At 49.9% G+C, this 20001-nt stretch overlaps 1 protein-coding gene across 1 annotated transcript in view; it reads left to right on the top strand.

The window, feature by feature from the left end:
• ADAMTS2 (ADAM metallopeptidase with thrombospondin type 1 motif 2) overlaps window positions 1–20001 on the top strand; it is a 245498-nt gene that overhangs the window by 1994 nt on the left and 223503 nt on the right. The window lies entirely within an intron of this gene.

Raw genomic sequence — 20001 nt, 5'->3', positions numbered from 1 at the left:
GTGTGAATCTGCACATGTGTCTTGGAATGTTGGTGTGCACTTGTGTCTGGGTACCTGTGCACCTGCGTGAATATGTGTCTTGTGCATGAGCATATCTGTAGGTTTCTGCTCATTTGGGTGTCAGGGTATCTGTTGAGTGTGTGTCCCCGTGCGTTTGAGAATGTGTGGTATGTGTGCAAGGGGGCACATGGGCTGGCGGTCAGTCTGCTTGCTTCTGTGCTGCCCAGGGAGTGGGTAGTGGTGCTGAAATGCCCGGTTATTCCTCTGCCCCCTGGCTGACCGGGAGCCACTGATTTATTCTGTGGTTTCCTGTTGAACTCCAGCTGGTAATTTGAAAAGTCGGTTTTCTCTCTCTATTTTGAGCCAAGGGGAGCATTTGGAAATACAGGCTCTGATGCCCACGGGTAGCCTCTGAAGGACAGGAGAGAGGCCCTGTCCCCTCCTGGGACTTTCTGGGCCACCCAGTGCGACTGGAGCCCTGGGAAGTTTTCCTGTTTTCAGGGGCCCCAGAAGGACCATGGCTTGGCATCAGGGGGCCTCAGAGGAAGCCTGGATCGATGCTCAGGGAGGAGGCTGACATTGGCGGTGCTCTGTCCGGCCGCCCCGGGGCCTGGCACGGGCAGAAGCCACTGCAGTTTTCTATTTTGGATTGGGTGTGCGGTGGTCAGGCTGGTGGTGCTGGCCAGACATCTGAAGCCGCCCACCGTGGCTTCTGCTGTAAGTGCTGCTCAGGACACTCCCGTTCTGAGTGAGTGGCCGCTCTCCCAGCCCTGCTGGCCCCCAAGTCCCCCTGTCCTCAGGCTCGTCCTGCCTGCCTGCAGAGCCAGCAATGACACCAGTGCCCCACAACCGCTGGTGTTCTTTTTATGGAGACACAGGAAATGTCACTTGTTGCTTCGGAAAATCACTGCCTTTGGCTGGATTTCATTAGAACCCAGGCATATTGCAAACAACTATAAATGTCCTTGAAGGAGTTGGGTTATCCTGGTGCGGCCCTTTGTATGTCCGAGGACATCCCGGGCCTCGTAGGTGTGTCTCATTTCGTGCTGCAGGTGAATTTCCTAAATCAAAGGAAATTGGTGCTGGGGACTCCAGGGGTTGGGGGAGTTGACATGGATGCAGTCTGTAGGTGGGCCAGCTCCTGTGTACTGATTAATTCCTGAAGGACAGCACTTCAGGGAGTCTGTGTCACTATATCACTCATTTGTCTGTCATTTGGTGATTCATCTGTTTAGCCAGAACCTCCTAGTGTGTTTGTCCACTGTGCCGGTCAGAGGTGTTCCTCGCCCGGTGCCCACCTGGGTTGAGGGGCTGAGCAGTACCCCGTCCCTGCCTTTGACAGTGATCTCCTGGGGGCTATTTGAAGAAAGAGTTGCCGATAGGCAAAGGTGCATGTTGGCAATCTCAGAAGAGGGAAGAAGACGTGCAGAGGTACCAGGTATGCGTTGGCCGGGTCAGGACAGACATGGTGAGTGAGATGTCACATGTACTGGACACACGCCTGCACACGTACAAGATGGAGCAGGAAAGAGTTGGACTTGGAAGACTGGCTGGACCTTGCCTCAGGGGCCTTGAATACTGGCAGTGAAAAATGGCCCTGAGACAGTGGGGCATCAATTTTAGTTCTTTAAATTTCTTTGTTTTTCTTTTTCTTCTTCTTCTATTCTTTCTTTCTTTCTTTCTTTCTTTCTTTCTTTCTTTCTTTCTTTCTTTCTTTCTTTCTTTCTTTCTTTCTTTCTTTCTTCCGTCCCTCCCTCCCTCCCTCCCTCCCTCCCTCCCTTCCTTCCTTCTTTCCTTCCTTCCTTCCTTCGGCCTAGAGATGGTAGGGCATCAATATTAGTTTTTTACTATTTTTCTTTTTTCTTTTCTTTTCCCCTTCCTTCCTTCCTTCCTTTTCCTTCCTTCCTTCCTTCCTTCCTTCCTTCCTTCCTTTTCCTTCCTTCCTTCCTTCCTTCCTTCCTTCCTTCCTTCCTTCCTTCCTTCCTTCCTTCTTTCCTTCCCTCCTTCCTTTTGTTTTGGCATGTGTGCCTCTTCTCATTTATAACAATTAATTCCTTAACCTTTGAAGTCTCTCTGCATCAGTGATAGGCCTGGGGCTTTATACATCATGCAAAGCCGTGGTCTCCACAGCTGTCCTGCAGGGGAGGGATCCTCATCCCTGGTTTGCAGATAGGCAGGGAGGCTCTAGGAGGATGAGCCACTTGCTCAAGACCACATAGGTAGGATTCTGGCCTGGTTCCCTCCAGCTACTTTTTCCACAGCGCTCCCAAGACACTGAGATAGGCAATACCTGTGCATCCCCTCCCAATGGGCCTTATATGGATAAATGCATCTCACTCACCCAGAAACCCAGGCCCTTAACCCCCGTGCCACACAGGCCACCTTTCTCCTCAGCTTTTGCTCTTCCTTCATAGATAACACAACACATGAAGCAGGTATGTCAGGCTGTGGTGTGTGTGCAAATCCCCAGGGACCTGGTTAAAATGCAGGTTCATCACATCTGCGGTGGGGCCTGAAGTTCTGCATTTCTCATAAGCTCCGAGGCTAATGCTCCTGGGCCTCGGCTTGCCCTTTGAGAAGCCAGGCTCAATAGCCCCCTTTCTGCAAGAGAGTTCTGCAGATTGTACCACACGTTGCCTCTAACAAATGGGGTTCAGCCGACAAACTGGTGTGGGCAGTGCTGTACCTTGCATTCAGCTTGTGAGATTCAGGGAGTCCATCGGGATCTCTGAGAAGTTCTGTAATGAGGAAGTCGTCTCAGGGCTCCTGGGTGGCTCGGTCGGTTAAGTGTCCGGCTCTTGATCTCAGGTCAGGTCTTGATCTCAGGGTTGTGATTTCAAACCCTGAGTTGGACTCCATGCTGGGTGTGGAGCCTACTTAAAAAAAAAAAAAGGAAATGTCTTGTGCTCTGTGTAATCCATCATGTTCTACGCAGATGGGACCGTGGAACCCCTTCTTTGCAGAACATTTGGAGCTAGTCTTCCTGGAAGACGTGAAGAGAAACCACAGAGCAGGGTCCCAGCAGGCAGCTGTGGTCTTAGAGCTTACATTTAGATGGGACATGCCTTTCCCAAGAGCCACAAGCCCTTTCAGGCCTAATGTCCTGCTCCTGGCCAGGGACACACAGTTGCTCATCTACTTACCTGGCCCTGAGTTTGTTTCTCTGCTTTAAAGGAAGGCACAGTGGCAGTAGCTTTGTTTTCTGTGGACAGGAGTCTCCTAATCAAGGGGATTCTTAATTCACCATAGTTGTCAGGATCTTTTCAGTTACAAGTGACAGCTTAAGTTAAATTAGTTTAATTAAACAAACAAAAAAAGGGAAGTTATTAGCTCACAGAATGGTAAATCTTCAGGCATGGCTGAATCCAGGTGCACTTGTCTCCTGTCTCTGTCTTCTATGTGTTAGCTTTGTTGTCAGGTGCAATTCTTCTGTGGTGCCCCTGTCTTTCCAGGGGCCCCAGCAGTGCCTGACTGACATCTTTTTCTGATTATTTCTGGCTGAGTCCTGGGTATGACTCTGGCTAGCCTGGGGTCTAATGCTCTTGTGAGAACCCCAGAAATGGAGACCGGAAGAGGTGCTGTTTCCTCAGTTACCATGAGATTGAGATTCTGGGCCTGCCAAGATGTAGATCTTTCTGGAGTCAGGTAGAGGTGCAGACTCAAGAGATGCCACATGAAGACATGCTTTGTAAGGCATGCCGGGCACTTTATTTCCAGAGAGGCTGGGAAATGTAGAGTTTCCAGGTTGTCTTTTTTTTTTTTTTTACAGCCACTAGACAGAAATTGTTCATGATATGCACAGGGAAAGGGTAAAGTTTGTCTTTTCATGATGCATAAGAAAATTACACTTAATGAAGGATTCTTGCATGTCACATTGCTATAGTTTTCTAGTACCTCTCGGGCCAATTGATAGGTATGCTAATTTCACATCATTCTTATATGCTCATCAAAAACCCAATAAGGGGCACCTGGTGTCTCAGTCAGTTAAACGTCCGACTCTTGATTTTGGCCCAGGTCATGATCTCAAGGTTGTGAGATCGAGTCCCCTGTCAGGTTCTGTGCTGAGAGTGGAGCCTGCTTAAGATTTTTTCTCTCTCTCTCTCTTTCCCTCTGCCCCGCTCCCCTCCTCAAAAATACAGCAACAACAATGAGAAGGCTGTTGGCATAAAAATAATAGTAAGTCGTAGTTTTTTGTGCCTCTACTATGTGCCAGGCTCCCTGCTGAGCACCTGATATCACCCTGTTCAATCCTCGCACTAGCCTATGGTCTATGCCTGATATCCCCATTCTACAGATGAATGAACTGAACCTCCAAATGCTGAAACCTTGCTTCTGATTCCAAGACCACGCCAACTACATTTTATTGCCTTTTTTTTTTTGCATGCCAACAAAAAAGAATAAAAAGGAAGAAATGCATTTCTTGAAAACAGTCCTTACCTTTCCTGTTTTGACTCTTAGAGACCTTCTCAGTCAGGGGAGTTGTCTGTTGTTTGTGGGAGCAGGGAGCAGTCCTGGTGGCTGACACACTGCTCACCCGCTCCAGCCTGCAGCCCCTGGCAGGTTGCCTCAGTCTTCACAGCTGGGTGATGGCAGCGGGGACTCCAGTAGGACCGAAGCACCCCGCGCCACCTCTGCCTCCCACCTCAGTGCAGCTCTGGGGACCTCTCTGGCCAGATAGGGCCTGACGGGGCCAGTGGGTGGAAGTCTTCATGGGCTAGGCAGTGGGAAGGGTCTGGTCTCCGAGGTCTGGTCCCATCCTGAGGTCTGACCAGGGGGGCAGTGTATATCCTAATGTGGGAGCTCAGTATGAGCCCCCATGATTCTGCGAGGCAGAGCCCTCATCATATGGCCAAGATTCAGAGAGGCCCAAGGACTTCTGTCTGGTGGGCTGGGGCTCCTGGCCAGGATGGCAGCCTGGCCAGGAGCCAACTCTGTCCAGTCTTTTTTTTTTTTTTTTTTTTTTTAACATTTATTTATTTTTGAGAGAGGGAGAGAGAGAGAGAGGGAGAGAATGCACACATGTGTGTGTGAGCATGGGGGTGGGGCAGAGAGAGGGGGATGGAGGGTTTGAAGTGGGTTCCATGCTGTCAGCGCAGAGCCCGACGTGGGGCTCGAACCCACGAGCTGTGAGATCGTGACCTGAGCGGAAGTGGGACGCTTCACCGACTGAGCCACCCATGCGCCCCTGTCCAGTCTTTTTAAGTGTCACCAAGGTCTACAGAGAAAAGTCATTTGCTGGCTCAAGGGACCAAGATGAGTTTCATTCCAGCTGGCTCAGATGCTAGAGTCGGGCAGGCAGGTGTGGCAGGCTCGGGCTGTGGGGCTGGGGTGAGGGTGCCTAGGGCTTGCAGCTGTCCCTTGTAAGGTCTTCCTCCCACCCTACCTTGGCACTGCCTGGGGGGGGGGGCAGTGAGAAGATCTCAGGAACACCACAGAGGGGCTGTGGGACATTCCAAGTTCCCTGGGTCTTGGGGGTCCTCAGGTCAGAACAGCAGAGGCACCTGTTTGGCCCCTGCTCTTGGCAATCTACACAGCTGTCCCAGAGTAGTCTCAGCCTCCTCCATGGCTTCTTGGCTCCTTGTTGTTTTAAGATTCATTCAGTTTACATGACAGAAAACTGACTTACAATGAATGAAATAAACAAGGGAGGTCATGGGCCCAATTATCTATGGGGTCCTGAGGAATTAAGGCATGGCTGGATCCAGGGGCTCAGGGCTTGTTTCAGCACATGCTCTCTGCCTTTCAGTTCTGTCACTCTTTGTGTTTATCTCAACATGGCCTTCCCCATGTGGGGGCCACCGGCAACTCCTGCTTAATTTGTCTTCTTCCACGGTGGCAATCAGAAATGCAGAGCGGTTCTTTCTGGGTGGTTCCTGCTAGCATCCTGGAGAGGGCTCTGATAGGGCCCATTTTTATTTTTATTTTTTATTTTTTTTAATATATGAAATTTATTGTCAGATTGGTTTCCATACAACACCCAGTGCTCATCCCAAAAGATGCCCTCTTCAATACCCATTACCTACCCTACCCTCCCTCCCACCCCCCATCAATCCTCAGTTTGTTCTCAGTTTTTAAGAGTCTCTTATGCTTTGGCTCTCTCCCACTCTAACCTCTTTGTTTGTTTGTTTTTTTCCCTTTCCCTCCCCCATGGGTTTCTGTTAAGTTTCTCAGGATCCACCTAAGAGTGAAAGCATATGGTATCTGTCTTTCTCTGTATGGCTTATTTCACTTAGCATCACACTCTCCAGTTCCATCCACGTTGCTACAAAGGGCCATATTTCATTCTTTCTCATTGCCACGTAGTACTCCATTGTGTATATAAACCACAATTTCTTTATCCATTCATCAGTTGATGGACATTTAGGCTCTTTCCACAATTTGGCTATTGTTGAGAGTGCTGCTATAAACATTGGGGTACAAGTGCCCCTATGCATCAGTACTCCTGTATCCCTTGGGTAAATTCCTAGCAGTGCTACTGCTGGGTCATAGGGTAGGTCTATTTTTAATTTTTTGAGGAACCTCCACACTGTTTTCCAGAGTGGCTGCACCAGTTTGCATTCCCACCAACAGTGCAAGAGGGTTCCCATTTCTCCACATCCTCTCCAGCATCTATAGTCTCCTGATTTGTTCATTTTGGCCACTCTGACTGGCGTGAGGTGATATCTGAGTGTGGTTTTGATTTGTATTTCCCTGATGAGGAGTGACATTGAGCATCTTTTCATGTGCCTGTTGGCCATCTGGATGTCTTCTTTAGAGAAGTGTCTATTCATGTTTTCTGTGATAGGGCCCATTTTTTTTTAATTTTTTTTTTCAACGTTTTTTATTTATTTTTGGGACAGAGAGAGACAGAGCATGAATGGGGGAGGGGCAGAGAGAGGGAGACACAGAATCGGAAACAGGCTCCAGGCTCCGAGCCATCGGCCCAGAGCCTGACGCGGGGCTCGAACTCACGGACCGCGAGATCGTGACCTGGCTGAAGTCGGACGCTTAACCGACTGCGCCACCCAGGCGCCCCGTGATAGGGCCCATTTTTAAACTGATCGCTATGATGTAGGCCTGGCCTGAGTCTCTTGCTCACCTTTGGGATTGAAAGTGAGGGTCAGATCCCCAAACTCTGGAGTGGGTTGGTGTTTTATGTAAAAGCAAGAGGAGGGTGAATGTGCCAGGCAGATGAAAACAGTTGCTACCACACACTCCACCCGGACTCCAGGTCCCAGAGTCCAGGCCAGGTCTCTTCCTGGGCTCCAAACTTGCCTGCGCAGCTGCCTCCAGGGCTCCTTCTCTGGTTGACCCCATGCTTCTGAAATGGAATGTACTCTCCATTCTCTTCCAGACCCCACCCTTTCTTGGGTGGGAATCCCAGGATCACCCCTCTCCTCCCTGTGCATGACCCCATATCCAGCCAGCCACCATCTTAGACATCTCTGGACTTCATTCCAGTGCCCACCTCTCCACCATGCCTGACTCTAAGCCTCATCTTTTGTGCCTGTGTTCCTCAGCTGCTGCTGAATGGTCTCTCCCCAGCAACTCTTGCCTCACACAGCAGCCAGACTGATTTTATAAACCACATATTAAATCATGTCACTCCTTTGTTCAAGATCTTTCAATGATTTTTATTGCCCTTAAAAAAAAAAACCCGGAAAAACATCAAAACCCACTGGCCTGGCATTCAAGGCCCCCTATGACCTGGCCCAGTGGCTTCCAGGTTCGTCTGTCATTGTGTCCCCCTCATGCTTGTGCCCCAGTCACACTGATCTTTTAGTTCCTCCAACCCTGACACTCCCAGCTCAGGGCCTTTGCATAGGTTGTGTGCCTGGACCACTCTTATCCCTTCATCTTTACTTGGCTCAGTCTGTAGGTCTCAGCCAAGTAGCATTTCATACAGGAAGCCATCCTAGACATTCGCATGCCATGTTACACCCTGTGCTTCTTAGTAACCTGTACCATAGGTAATGTGTATCTGGCTATGTCTGGGCTATGTAGGGCCCAGCTGTGAAATCAGAGTTCCTGAAGCCTATGTAGGAAAGGGCTGTGGACTTGCCCTTGAGACCCTGTACCGTTCCCTTCCCCCCCCCCCTCCCGCCAATGCCCAGGGCTGGCCTGCCTCTCCTTATCTGCTCTCTTGCCAATCCCAGAATGTCCACCTTCAGTGGGGCAGACCACTGAGAATGGCTGACAGCTCTGCCTCCTTTCCCACAGGAAAGCACTTGTACACACATGTGGTATTACAGGTTTCTTGCCCCCACTTTGGGGTTCATGAAACCTGAGTTCAAAACCACTGGTCTAAATCAAACTAAGTAGGGGATGGAAGTCCCCCCCACCCCCGACCCCAGACCTGTATGGGGAAGTGTTAGGTGGGGGTGAGGAGATATCAGGCTGGGCTCTGGCAAGCCACCTTGCAAGCCTGGGCAAATCCTCCCACCATGAGAGCCATCAGTTTGTCCAGATGGAAAGTGGGAGTTGGAGTTAACCATTTCTAGGACCCTTCCAGGGCAACTCCAGGTGTCTTAGGGGCCAGGTGGGGAACAGACAGACACGTGAGGGAACAGAGTTGGAGGATGGAGAGGCGGGGATCCCCGCGGACCCAAGCCCCACCTCCCTTGAGAGATTGCTGCCTCTGGTGAGTGTGGGCTCTTTGCTGCGGAATCCTCTATTGTTACTTCAGAGAAACTATGTTTCTGAATCTGTTGATATCATGTGGGCAAACAAGTCCAGTGTGAAGACTGACAGGTCCCCTGACAGGGCCTCCAGAGGCAGGTGTGGAAGCACTGGGAGATGTGCTAGCAGCAGGATCATTAGATGGGCCAGGGTTCCCTGCCAGCAGGGGCTGGGGAACCTGCTGAGAACCCAGCCTCACTTCATCACAGCTGTCCCACATACCCTTCCAGGACATCCACAACCTTATGGCTGACCTCCCCACCACTTCTCACTGGGAAGGATTTGGTGGAAGGGAAGGAGCTTCCTAGGGGCTCTTCCCTGCCTGGGCTGGGTAGGAACATGCGCTGACCTGTGGCTGCCATGATGGAGGCTTACTTGTCAGGGGTTTGTGTTCAAGGTGGCAGATCAGCAGCCTGTGACCCCACCCCACCACCCCATTTCTTCGTGGTGGCCCCTCAGAATGAGACTCATCTGTCTTTATTGAATAAGGCATCCAAAGGCGGGGGCGCCTGGGTAGCTCAGTCGGTTAAGCGTCAGACTTCAGCTCAGGTCATGATCTCGCGTCCAACTTTGGCACAGGTGATGCTCTTGCAGTTCATGGGTTCAAGCCCCGCGTCGGGCTCTCTGCTGACACCTGGGAGTCTGGAGCCTGGTTTGGATTCTGTGCCTCCCTCTCTCTCTGCCCTCCCTCGCTCGCACTCTGTCTCTGTCAAAAATAAATAAACATTAAAAAAAAATAAGGCATCCAAAGGCACCTAGAGTAGTCAAAATCATAGACAGGAGAGTGCTGGTTGCCAGGGGCTGGGGGGACGAGGGGAGAGGAGTTATTATTAATAGTTACGGTTTCAGTTCTACAAGGAAAAAAAGAATTATAGAGATGTGTAGTGGTGATGGTTGCACAACATTAAGAATGCATTTACTAGCACACTAAGAACTACACAAAGAATGATTAAGATGGTACATTTTATGTTGTGTGTATTTTACCACGTGAAAAAGGGCATCTGAGGACTCATGGGATTCAGTAGGTAGTTCAGGGTTGGAGTGGTGCCCCTTGAATCCCACTCACCCAGTTTTCCTCCCCTGTGTGACTCTTTCTCCTGGAGGACCAGTGGCTGCAGCTGTCCCCACACCCCTCACATCCCCAGGGACAGGCTGGGGAAAGAGAAGCGGTCTAGTTTTTGGAGGTTCCCGCCAGTCTTGAGCTTCACTCTGATTGGCTGGGATTAGGTCACGGGACTTTTCTATAGCCAATCACTGTGGCCCAGGAATGCCATGTGCTGATTGGCTCTGGCTGAGTCATATGATGCAGCCACGGCTTCGAACAGCGCCAGGAGAGCGCCGGGAGCTGCGACCACCCATGACTGCGGGGTAGCGGCTTCCCGCCTGTGTCACTCTTCTGCCGGCTGAGGGCCCTGCTGCCCGCGCTGTCCCTCAAGAAAAGGCAGAGGATCAGTGTCTATACCGGCTACCTTTCCTGGAACATGTACCCTATCACTGCGGTCGTCCTGTGAGCTCGCCATTGCTGTCCCCCTTTGACAGATGAGGAAACTGAGGCTCTGGTGAGTTACTCAGATCTGTGGGCTCTCCCAGTGTGGTGTCGCCTCTCTCCATGGAATCCTCTAGGGTAAAGAACACAGTGGATTGGTCGGTCACCGATCTCCGAGCCTGAGCTCTGGGAGGCCAGCTCTTTCTGAGTCATCCTCTGTCACCTTGACACCCCCTGCCCTGACTCTGTGGCCATGTGTGTTTCTGGCACTGGTTGTGGAGTGTAACGGTGCCATCCATTTATGTGTTGGCAGGCTTCAGGCTCTTTCTGCCCCATGGCCAGCCTTGGCTGCCTGTCCCCTTGTGCCCCCAGCCCTTAGTGAGTGAAGAGTGATGCTAGGGTCAGCTGGAAGGTGGGGAAGGCCAGATCCTCACCTAGGCCTGCTGTGAGCACCATGAGTGCCATAGCCAGGGTGAGCACTCACCGAGGAGCTCATTTGCTCTGAGACACAGGGACACCTCCCATGGCCTGGAGTGTCCACCTAGCACTGAGGCTGGCTTTACTGTGCAGTGGCCTCAGCTGTGGTCTGGGCCTCCCGTTCTGGTCTCTGAGATCCATAGGGGCAAATGCGTGTGGGGTCCTTCCTGGGACCTTGGGTCTGTACTGGCAGGCAGACACATCCTTCATTACCCTCACTGCCCTCCTCTGCTTGGGCAGGCTGGGGGAACATATGTGCATGTTTGTGCACCTCTGCATGGCAATGTGTATGTGTATGTGGAAAGGTGTGAGTGTGTGTGCATGTGCATGCATATCTGTGTGTGTGTGATGTGAAAATGGATGTGCACGTAAGTGTGTGTGTGTGTCCATGCATGGGAGCGTATGCATTGGAGTGAGCATGTGCGTGGGTTTGAATGTGCATGTTTGCGTCTGTGTGTAGGTGTATATATGTCCCCATTTGAGTGAGCATGTGCATTCAAGTGTGAGTGTGTATTATGGTCGTGTGTGTTCTTGGCAGGGGCTTTCCTCAAGGGGAGGGGATTGAGAGGGAGCAGAGGTACTGAGGGGAGGGGGAGACCCCAGCCCTGTGAATCTTGGGACCACCTTGGATCCCCCTTCCCCCACTGGCAGGCGCTCTGGAATGGGAGGGCCCAGGTAGGAGCCTCTTGCTCTGCTGCTTATGTTTCATATTAAATGTCAACTGCCCACCGGGTCTGCGGTGCTGCCATTAATATGGAGAAGTTATTACAGAGCCTGGAGCTGGCTCCTCGGGCTCATCCATGAATTTCAATTACCTTGCACATCTACTCTAGGCCTGTGGAGTGGGGTGCACAGCTTCTCTTTGGAGGCAGAGGAAACCCTGGCATCCAGGACCCAGGCCCAGACAGTGCAGGGAGCCTAGGCAGGCTCTGCGCTGCCCCACCTTGCCCTGCAGGTTTCAAGCGAGCACGGACTTGGTGTGGCCCAGAGGCTGCCATGTCACACGGTCATCTCTGTCCCACATAACTGGGCAGCCAGGACAAAGGCTAAAATGCCACTAAACCTCATTTCCTTGGCTTGCAAAGGAGGGGAACCTATCCATACCCACCTTGCTGGGCATTGGAAGGATGGGTGGGTGCACAGCAAGCCCTTAGCCCAGGCCTAGGGCTTGGGAAATTTATGCATTTCATCAGATCGAAGGTGCCATCAATCATAGGGCACACCAAGTAAGAGCAGACACTCCTGATAAAACTGCGCCGTGCTGCCTTAACTTCGGTCCTAAGAGGCACAGATAGGCACCAGCCACCCTGCCCCTAGTTGCTCCAAAGAGTGGGCCATTTCTCCCTTCTCACTCGCTTTGCTTACTTAGCATGTGACTGCCTTCTTCATTTTGAGGTGTCTTCTTCTCCTTGGTAAAGTGTGGGGTTGCAGTCATTCCTCCAGGGACATTACTCACTGATGCCAAAGCTACACACTTCCTTGTCTCGGTGACCTTCTGCACATGCTATAAATGTTTGCCATTGTGGTGTGGTTTTTTGAGGACATTTTGGGTGGCAAGGATCTCCACACAAGAAGTGCTGCCCCTACACCCAATTCAAGTGAAGTAATAGCAATATGAGTGAAACACCATGGGCAGGCTGGTGCATGCCAGCCAACACCAGCCACTGCATGGTTGCTGCTGACTGCTGGCGGTGAGAAGATCCGTTAATTTCCTCCCCAGTTCAGAGGTGGTAGGTGCGAAAAATGTGAGTCTAGAGTTCTGGGCATGCAGTTTTTATTGTTGTTGTTGCTACTATTGTTATTATGTTACAAACGATTTCAGGGCACTGTCTGAGAGCTGGCACGCAACTCTCAGGCCGAGAAGCAGAGCAGCGGCTGACACAGGGCCATTCACGCCAGAGGGACTAGCCCTTGCTAGCTCTGTGAGCAGAATATTCAAGGATTCATCTTTGAACCTGGATAATTCTCCTCTGAAAGCAGGGATTGTGACTCCATGGCAAATAAGGTGTATTTCTGTTCCATGCAAGATTTGTCTAAGTCTCAGGCGTGGCCAGTGTGATTGGGAACAGAGCTTCTGTAGGTACGATGAAAAGTGGCTCAAGCGTGGTGAACATGAATGTATATAAAAAAACACACATCAATGTTTTTTTAATGGATGACGCCACATACCGTCTCCCGTCACTTGCAAACGAAATGTCAGGTTGATCGATATCACAGATGAATTCTGTTTTTCTGTCACTCTGTTCTTCAACCTGTACTAAACTGTGTTTATCATTAGCACCTTTAAGCTGTGATAGCTGAAGTATTAGCTACTTTATAGCTACACTGTCCACCACGGTAGCTATGAGCCAGCTGAGCTATGAGCTGGGTGAGGCTTTTGACTATTTGAAATGTGACTGGTCTGAAGTGAGTGTGTGAAGTGAGTGCCTAAGTGTAAAATACTCAGTATTCAAAGACTTACTACAAAAAAATATATAAGATATTTCATGATTATCTAGAAGTATTGATCATAGGTTAAAATGTTAATATTTTGGATATACCGGATAAAGTAAGAAATATTGCTGAAATTAATTTCACCTTTTTTTTCCCCTCAACGTGGCTCCATGTGAAGTTCTCATTACATTTCTGTTGGGCAGTGCTGATTTGAGACATCTGGCTGGATACCTCCCGTTTTGCTGTTATTCTTTTGCAAAATTTTCTTGGCTGGTCACATCTGTTTATTCTTTCAATTGAATTTTAGAATTGTTTTGTCAGGTTAAAAACACCCCTTGCGAATTTGATTGACATTAAATTAAACCTAGAAACCAATTAAAGGAGGAATTGACATAATTTACAGCATTTACCAGGAACATGGTGTATTTTTCAATCGATTTAATTCTGCTTTGATGTTACTCAGTAAAGTATTATACATTTTTTATATGGGTCACCCATTGTTTTAAATCACGGTCATTTCAAGGATTTTTTTCCTTTTTGCTATTTATTGAATCATTTCCATCTATCGTTGGTGTACAGGAAGGTTATCGATTTTTATATAATTATCTTTTATCAAGCTGCTTGATTGAACTCATTAATTCTAATATATCTTTGTGGATTCCCTTGGGTTTTCTAGGTATACAGTTGTACTGTCTGTAAACGATGATAATTTTGGAGCCTCATTTCCAATCTGCACTATCTAGAACCTTCAGAGTAACGTTAAGTAACAGCAGTGGCTTTGTGCATCCGCGTCTGTGCCTGGCTCTGATGGGAACGCCCCTGGCATTTCTCTGCTTAATAAAATATAATGCTTGCTCGTGGACTAAGATGGATTTTGTGTGAAGGCAATATCCTCTGAATTCTAGTTTTCTAAGGTCCTATTTTTATCAGCAAAGGAGCTGAAATCTAGATAAAATGTGTCTAATACCTCACACACCACCCCACCCCCACCCCAAGCCAGAGGCGTTATACAATTCCCAGGGGGCTGTCTTTTCTGAGGACCTGGGACTCAGGGCTGCTGGCCACACAGGTGGCTTCCGGGACTGAAACCAGTTCTCAGAAAGCCCATGAGTGGGGGAATTGCCACCTCAACAGGCCACGTTCTCCTTCTCTCAGTGGTGTCTCTCCCAACCGTCACTGTTTCCCAGGCAGACCTCCCGAGTCTTACAGAAGATGGTAGTTGTTGGTACCTGCCCACAGAGGCCCCCACTGGCTCTCACTGGTACTTTTATTCCCACATGCCTCTAGAAAGTCTTTCCTCAAAGACCATCGCCCCCCCCCACCCCCACCGCCTTAGAGGAAATCTATGGCCTGTTGTGTAGAGAATAAAATTGTTTTCCCTTGTGTTGTCTGTCTGTCTGCCCACATATGGGCAGCTCTGAACAGTGTCTGTGCTGAGGCCCTGCCCTGTGAGATTCTGATTTGTTGGATATAGGTAGGACTTAGAGGTCTGATTTCCCAACATGGGAGGATCTTATTCACAGCCAGTGGGCACCCACTGACCTAGAGGAAGGTCAGGAGTTGTGAGGTCAAACAGAACCAGGTTCGGGGCTGGCTCACTACTTGCTGGCCTGTGACCCTCAGTTTCCCCAGTTGGCATGCTACCTACCTTGGAGGGCTTGTGTCTTTGAGGAAGTGAAGGGGAACAAGCTGGTTGACCCCAGTCCAAAAAGCTTGGGATCCAAAATCATTGGGAGGATTGGGGTGGAAGGAGAAGATGTCCAAGAGGGACAGCCAGGCCTTCAGGTGGCTTGGGAGCACAGAAGCTGCCTCTGAGGTGTCAGCTCCTGACCCTCTGTGCCACCTGGTCCTTCACCTGGAAATTCAGAGCAGGGCACATGGAGGGAAGCCCTCTGGCATGACTGTCCCTGAGGCTGGCTGTCCACACAGTGGGCGGGTAGAACGCAGTTGGCCGTGGGCACTGATCCTGCAGGCCCTGGTGGGCAGAGTAGGGGCAGGGTGCTGTCTTCTATGGTACCCCTCAATGCCCCCAGCCAGACGCTAGGCCTTGTGACGCCCCCCCCCCCCGCCCCCCCCGGCTCTGCTGGCTGACCGCTGGCCGCTGGTGTGAGCTCACTAACCCCGGGCTTAGGTCTGGGCATCCCTGGTGTTTGGGTGTGTTGTAGCCTAGAGTGGCTGGTCTGAGACCTCCACACAAAGTGAGCAGAGGTCCCAGGCCGGGGCTCAGCTTAGTTGAGAGAGAGAAAGCCTGTGTTTCCTGAGCAGTCCCCAAATGCCACAATAACTGTCACAGGGAGGGCACTGGAGGGTGGGGCAGGGGGGTCCTGGTTCCATCCCTCCCCCCAACCCCCCACCGAAAGCTTTTTTTTCTCTTGTTTCTCTTTCTTCTCTCCCTGCCCTGCCTCACCCTCTTCTTTCTTCTCCCTCCCTTCTCCTTACTCTGTTCTCTTCCTCCTCCCTTCCTGCCATCTCCGTCCTCCTCTTCTTTCCCAGAGTGAGCCTTCCTACTCCATCAACCAGGACTCCTGGGTGACCCTTCCTGTGTGGTGGGCTCTGCATGGCTGGCCACACACTCAGACTCTGGCTGTGCCTGCCCGTTCCTATTCACACATGGCCTCTGACACTGCCAACAGGAACACTCTGGGAGCGGTATATCATCCCGCTGTACTGGGGGGAAAGCAGGGCTCAGAGAGGGACAGTGACCAACCCCAGGGCACACATGGCCCCAAGCTTGGGCTCCTTCTGCTGTAGCTGAAACTCCAGAGGAAACCCTTGCTGTCCTCTGAGGTACACATTACCCCACCCCCAACCCACACAGCAGGCTTAATTACTGCAGCAGGAGGGGGGTTCCTCCTTCTCTCCTTGGCGGCTGAGTTCTTGGTGCAATTCCCAGCAAACAAGGTTAAGGCCAAGCCCCTGCCCTGCCAGAGTAGCCCCCACCTCAGATAGTGTGGCCTGGCCTTCGGGTGATATTTTTCCTGTTGGGGTCCGCAGGTCCTTGTTGACTGTGTCCTTACTGGGGAGGTTGGTCAGACGGGGCTGCTGTGCTCCGACCTAGGGCTGCCATGGAAGGTTGTAAACGAGGTGTCCTGCACAAGGGCACCTGGCATGGGGGTGCAGGAGGCCAACCTCTGCTCAGTGTCTGGGAGTGGCTGGAGTGGAGGGTGGAGGGCAGCCAGAGCTGTGTGGAGGAGCAGTGTCAGGCATCTGCCCCCACCATCAAGGCCACCAGAATCACTACATTCATTTCCCTTTCTCCTGCCTTCATTAACCCTTTGTGAGCTTGGCAGATTCATATTCAGAGAGTTTCCCTTCTTATTTTACCTTGCCAACCTTTCATTTCTCCTGGTCAGCTCTGCCAGGCCTCTACTATTAATTTCTTCTGTTTACTCAGGTTGTAGAAAATAATCAGCCTTTCAAAGAAGTGCTCTGTTGTATTTATTTTATTTTATTTTATTTATTTTTGGGGGGAAGGGGCAGAGAGAGAGAGAGAGGGAGAGGATCCCAAGCAGGCTCTGCTCTGTAAGCTCTGAGCCTGACTCCCTGACTTGGGGCTTGAACCCACGAACCGTGAGATCATGACCTGAGCCAAAGTCAGATGTCCAACTGACTGAGCCACCCAGGTGCCCCTGTATTTTGATTTTGAAATGTTGAACTCCTTTAATCCAAGGGATGTGTGTTTCCTGTACTGTATGAGGTGTGGGTTAAGTTCTTATTTTTTCTAAATTGCCGTTCTGTGTCTCAGCACCTTCATTTACTAATACACCCCTTTCCTTGTGACTTTGGGATGTGCACTCCCTCATCTACAAAGTTCAGGGAGGCACTCTTGCTTGTTTCTGGCCTCTGTTGTATTTTGTACCAACACGAGGCCCTTTGTTGCTTACTAATACGTTTTAATATCTGGTAGGGCAGATATCACCATCATGACTTAAAAAAAAATGTTTTCACTATTTTTGTCCATTTTCCAAATGGATTTTGGATTTGTTTTCTTATGATCTTAAACAATATCCTAAGAGGATCTTTATTTTGGATGATATCGCATGCTTAAAATACTGTCCAGCATTGCAGCAGGGCCTCAGTGAATCTTTGTTGAACAAATGAATGACATCTTCAAGGTATTTAATTTTCTCAGGGAAATAAGAACATTGATTCAAATCTTTAAAAATCTATCCCCAGTGGGTTTCTTACTACGACTTTTCAAATTTTATCACCATTGTGAATAGGATCTTTTCCATTATATTTTATTAGCAGGTTATTATAGATAGTAATTTTTTTAATGTTTATTTTATTTTATTTATTTATTTTGAGAGAGTGAGAGACAGAGCGCGGGTTGGAGAGGGGCAGAGAGAGAGAGGGAGACACAGAATCTGAAGCAGACTCCAGGCTCTGAGCTGTCAGCACAGAGCCCAATGTGGGGCTCGAACCCCTGAACCGTGAGACCATGACCTGAGCCGAAGTTGGACGCTTAACCAACTGAGCCACCCAGGTACCCCTGTAGATGATAATTTTTAACCTAGAATACAGTGGGTGACCATTCACTCAGGATACCTGGGACCTCCTTATTCCAGATTAATGATATTCTCAGAGGTGAGACACTTTCATTCACAAAGAGCGAATGAAGCTGAAATCAGCATGTTCAAATCAGCATGTTCATACAAATTATATATGCATTTGCACAAACTGCAGCTAAACGCTTTGAGGACCATAGTTGACCTGGCAAATCCAAGCCCTGCCCAGGCCCCACTTGCGCCTTCTCATTTGCTTCTAGTGACTCTGTCTTCCTCTTGTGCATCAGCAAAAACAGTCTCCCGTTATCATAGTGGCATGAATGCAAAAAACATGGATAATCACAAAAAAATCATAAAAGAAATCTCTCGATTGGATGTTTCCCATGTTTGCATTCCAGATATGCAAATTTCTATATTTCGCATCTAGGCATTTTAATGAACTTCCGTATTATTTTTTTTCCTTTTTTTTTTGTGGATTCTTTTGGGGGCAAGGATTTTCTAAGTGTACAGTTATCTCCTGCAATTCATATTTTTGTGTCTTCTTTTTCAGTATTTATTCATTTTTTTGTCTTATTACGTTGGTTAGAGCATAAAATTGAACTTCTTTAATTTTGCATGGGAGCTCAAACCATGTTTTCAGAGCAGCTGGCCCGCTGCCGTCTAAGGGAGACAAGAACCAGGTCCCACTTCTCTCTTGTTCTGTGAATGCTGCAGGCAATAGATCTAAAGCGGGTAAGTCTTGGCATAAGTGGACCTTGTATCTTCACTTACCCATGGCAGGGCTACTTTTCTTTTGCTGGTCTGTTGTGTCAAGTGAGCACAGGGCATGGATGTGTGGTGGTTTGTGGGGTAGGAGTAGCAGGGACCGGTACTCCCTCCCACAGCCCCCGTTAGGTCAGGGAGCTTCTCTCGGCCCTGTGGCCTGTTAGGAAACCCCTACAACCTCGGGAGCAGTGTACCTGGGCAGGATTATTTTTTTTTTCCTTTATTTTTTTGAGAGAGAGAGAGAGAGAAAGAGAGAGAGGAGAGAGAATCCCAAGCAGGCTCTGCAATATCAGCACAGAACCCAATGCGGGGCTCGAACCCACAATTGTGAGATCATGACCTGAGCCAAAATCAAGAGTCGGGGGGCGCCTGGGTGGCGCAGTCGGTTGGGCGTCCGACTTCAGCCAGGTCACGATCTCGCGGTCCGTGAGTTCGAGCCCCGTGTCAGGCTCTGGGCCGATGGCTCGGAGCCTGGAGCCTGTTTCCGATTCTGTGTCTCCCTCTCTCTCTGCCCCTCCCCCGTTCATGCTCTGTCTCTCTCTGTCCCAAAAATAAATAAAAAACGTTGAAAAAAAAATTTAAAAAAAAAAAAAAAAAAAAAAAAAATCAAGAGTCGGAGGCTTAACCGACTGAGCCATCCAGGCGTCCCAGGAAAATGGCTGCCTTTGAAAGACTGTCTTTGGTTTCAGCCGGGGATGTGGTTCAGCAAGCCGCTCTCAGGGGAAGGCTGGCAGGTCGATCCAACCTGCAACCTCAAATGCATTTGGACTTCGAAGCCCCATGTGAGTCCCTGCCTTGCCCCTTACCAGTGAAATATTTCTAAACTTCAGTGTTCTCATCGGTGCAGGGCGGAGTTTGCAAACCGGTGGGCTGCATGCCATGTCTGCCCACAGATGAGTTTTGTTTGGCGCTCCCCCAGTGTTTGACAAATCTCTCCCAAAGCTCCAGATTTCCAGTTTCTTTTGAGAACCTGGGAGAGTGCCTAGACCTGCACTCCGTGGGCTGGAGGTAAGCAGGACAGAGCCCTCCAGAGGGAGCCCACAGCTTTGGGCCCCATAGGTGCTGCTATCCCCTGTAGTCACCTTTGCCCTTCTCACTGGCTGGCTTTCATTTCCCGCATGGTTCCTGTGTCCACGACAGACACCTTCTCTCACGTCGAGGTGGATGTTGCAGGGGTTTTGGAGCCAGTCATTTCTCCCCAGTCCCTTCCTCTCTCCCCCTTCCCCTGATTTCAGTTTATCATCATCTCTGACAAGGCCCTGTGCGCTGAAGTCAGACACGGTCCCGCTCCATCGAGTGTGTTTCTGGCTCCTTCTCTCACTCACCGAGATTCCTCTTTCTCATCCGTGAAAGGTAAAAATTTATGGCAGTAACTACTGTGGTGGCTTACTAGGAGGATTACATGAAGGAAGGCCCACGGCCGGCACTTAGCAGCCAACAGCCTTCGTTGCTACGAGGTAATATTTTCCTCATGGTGCTGCTAGAAGGAACCAAAGTGTGGAAGTACTTATAGACATAAGAAATGCAGTGCAGATATGAATCAGTTTGGAGTGCTCTGTGGGCTGGGCTCAGGCTGGGTGTGAGGAGTAGGGAGGCAGGGTCCTTGTGTCCCATAACTGGCCTGGGACGTGTTGCCAGATGAGGCCGTGACTGTTCTGAAATGGAATTCCTGGG

The sequence above is a fragment of the Neofelis nebulosa genome, chromosome 1 (genome assembly GCF_028018385.1).
Source record: "Neofelis nebulosa isolate mNeoNeb1 chromosome 1, mNeoNeb1.pri, whole genome shotgun sequence".
In the NCBI taxonomy this organism is placed as follows: domain Eukaryota; kingdom Metazoa; phylum Chordata; class Mammalia; order Carnivora; family Felidae; genus Neofelis; species Neofelis nebulosa.
This window is presented reverse-complemented; position numbering and strand designations above follow the sequence as displayed.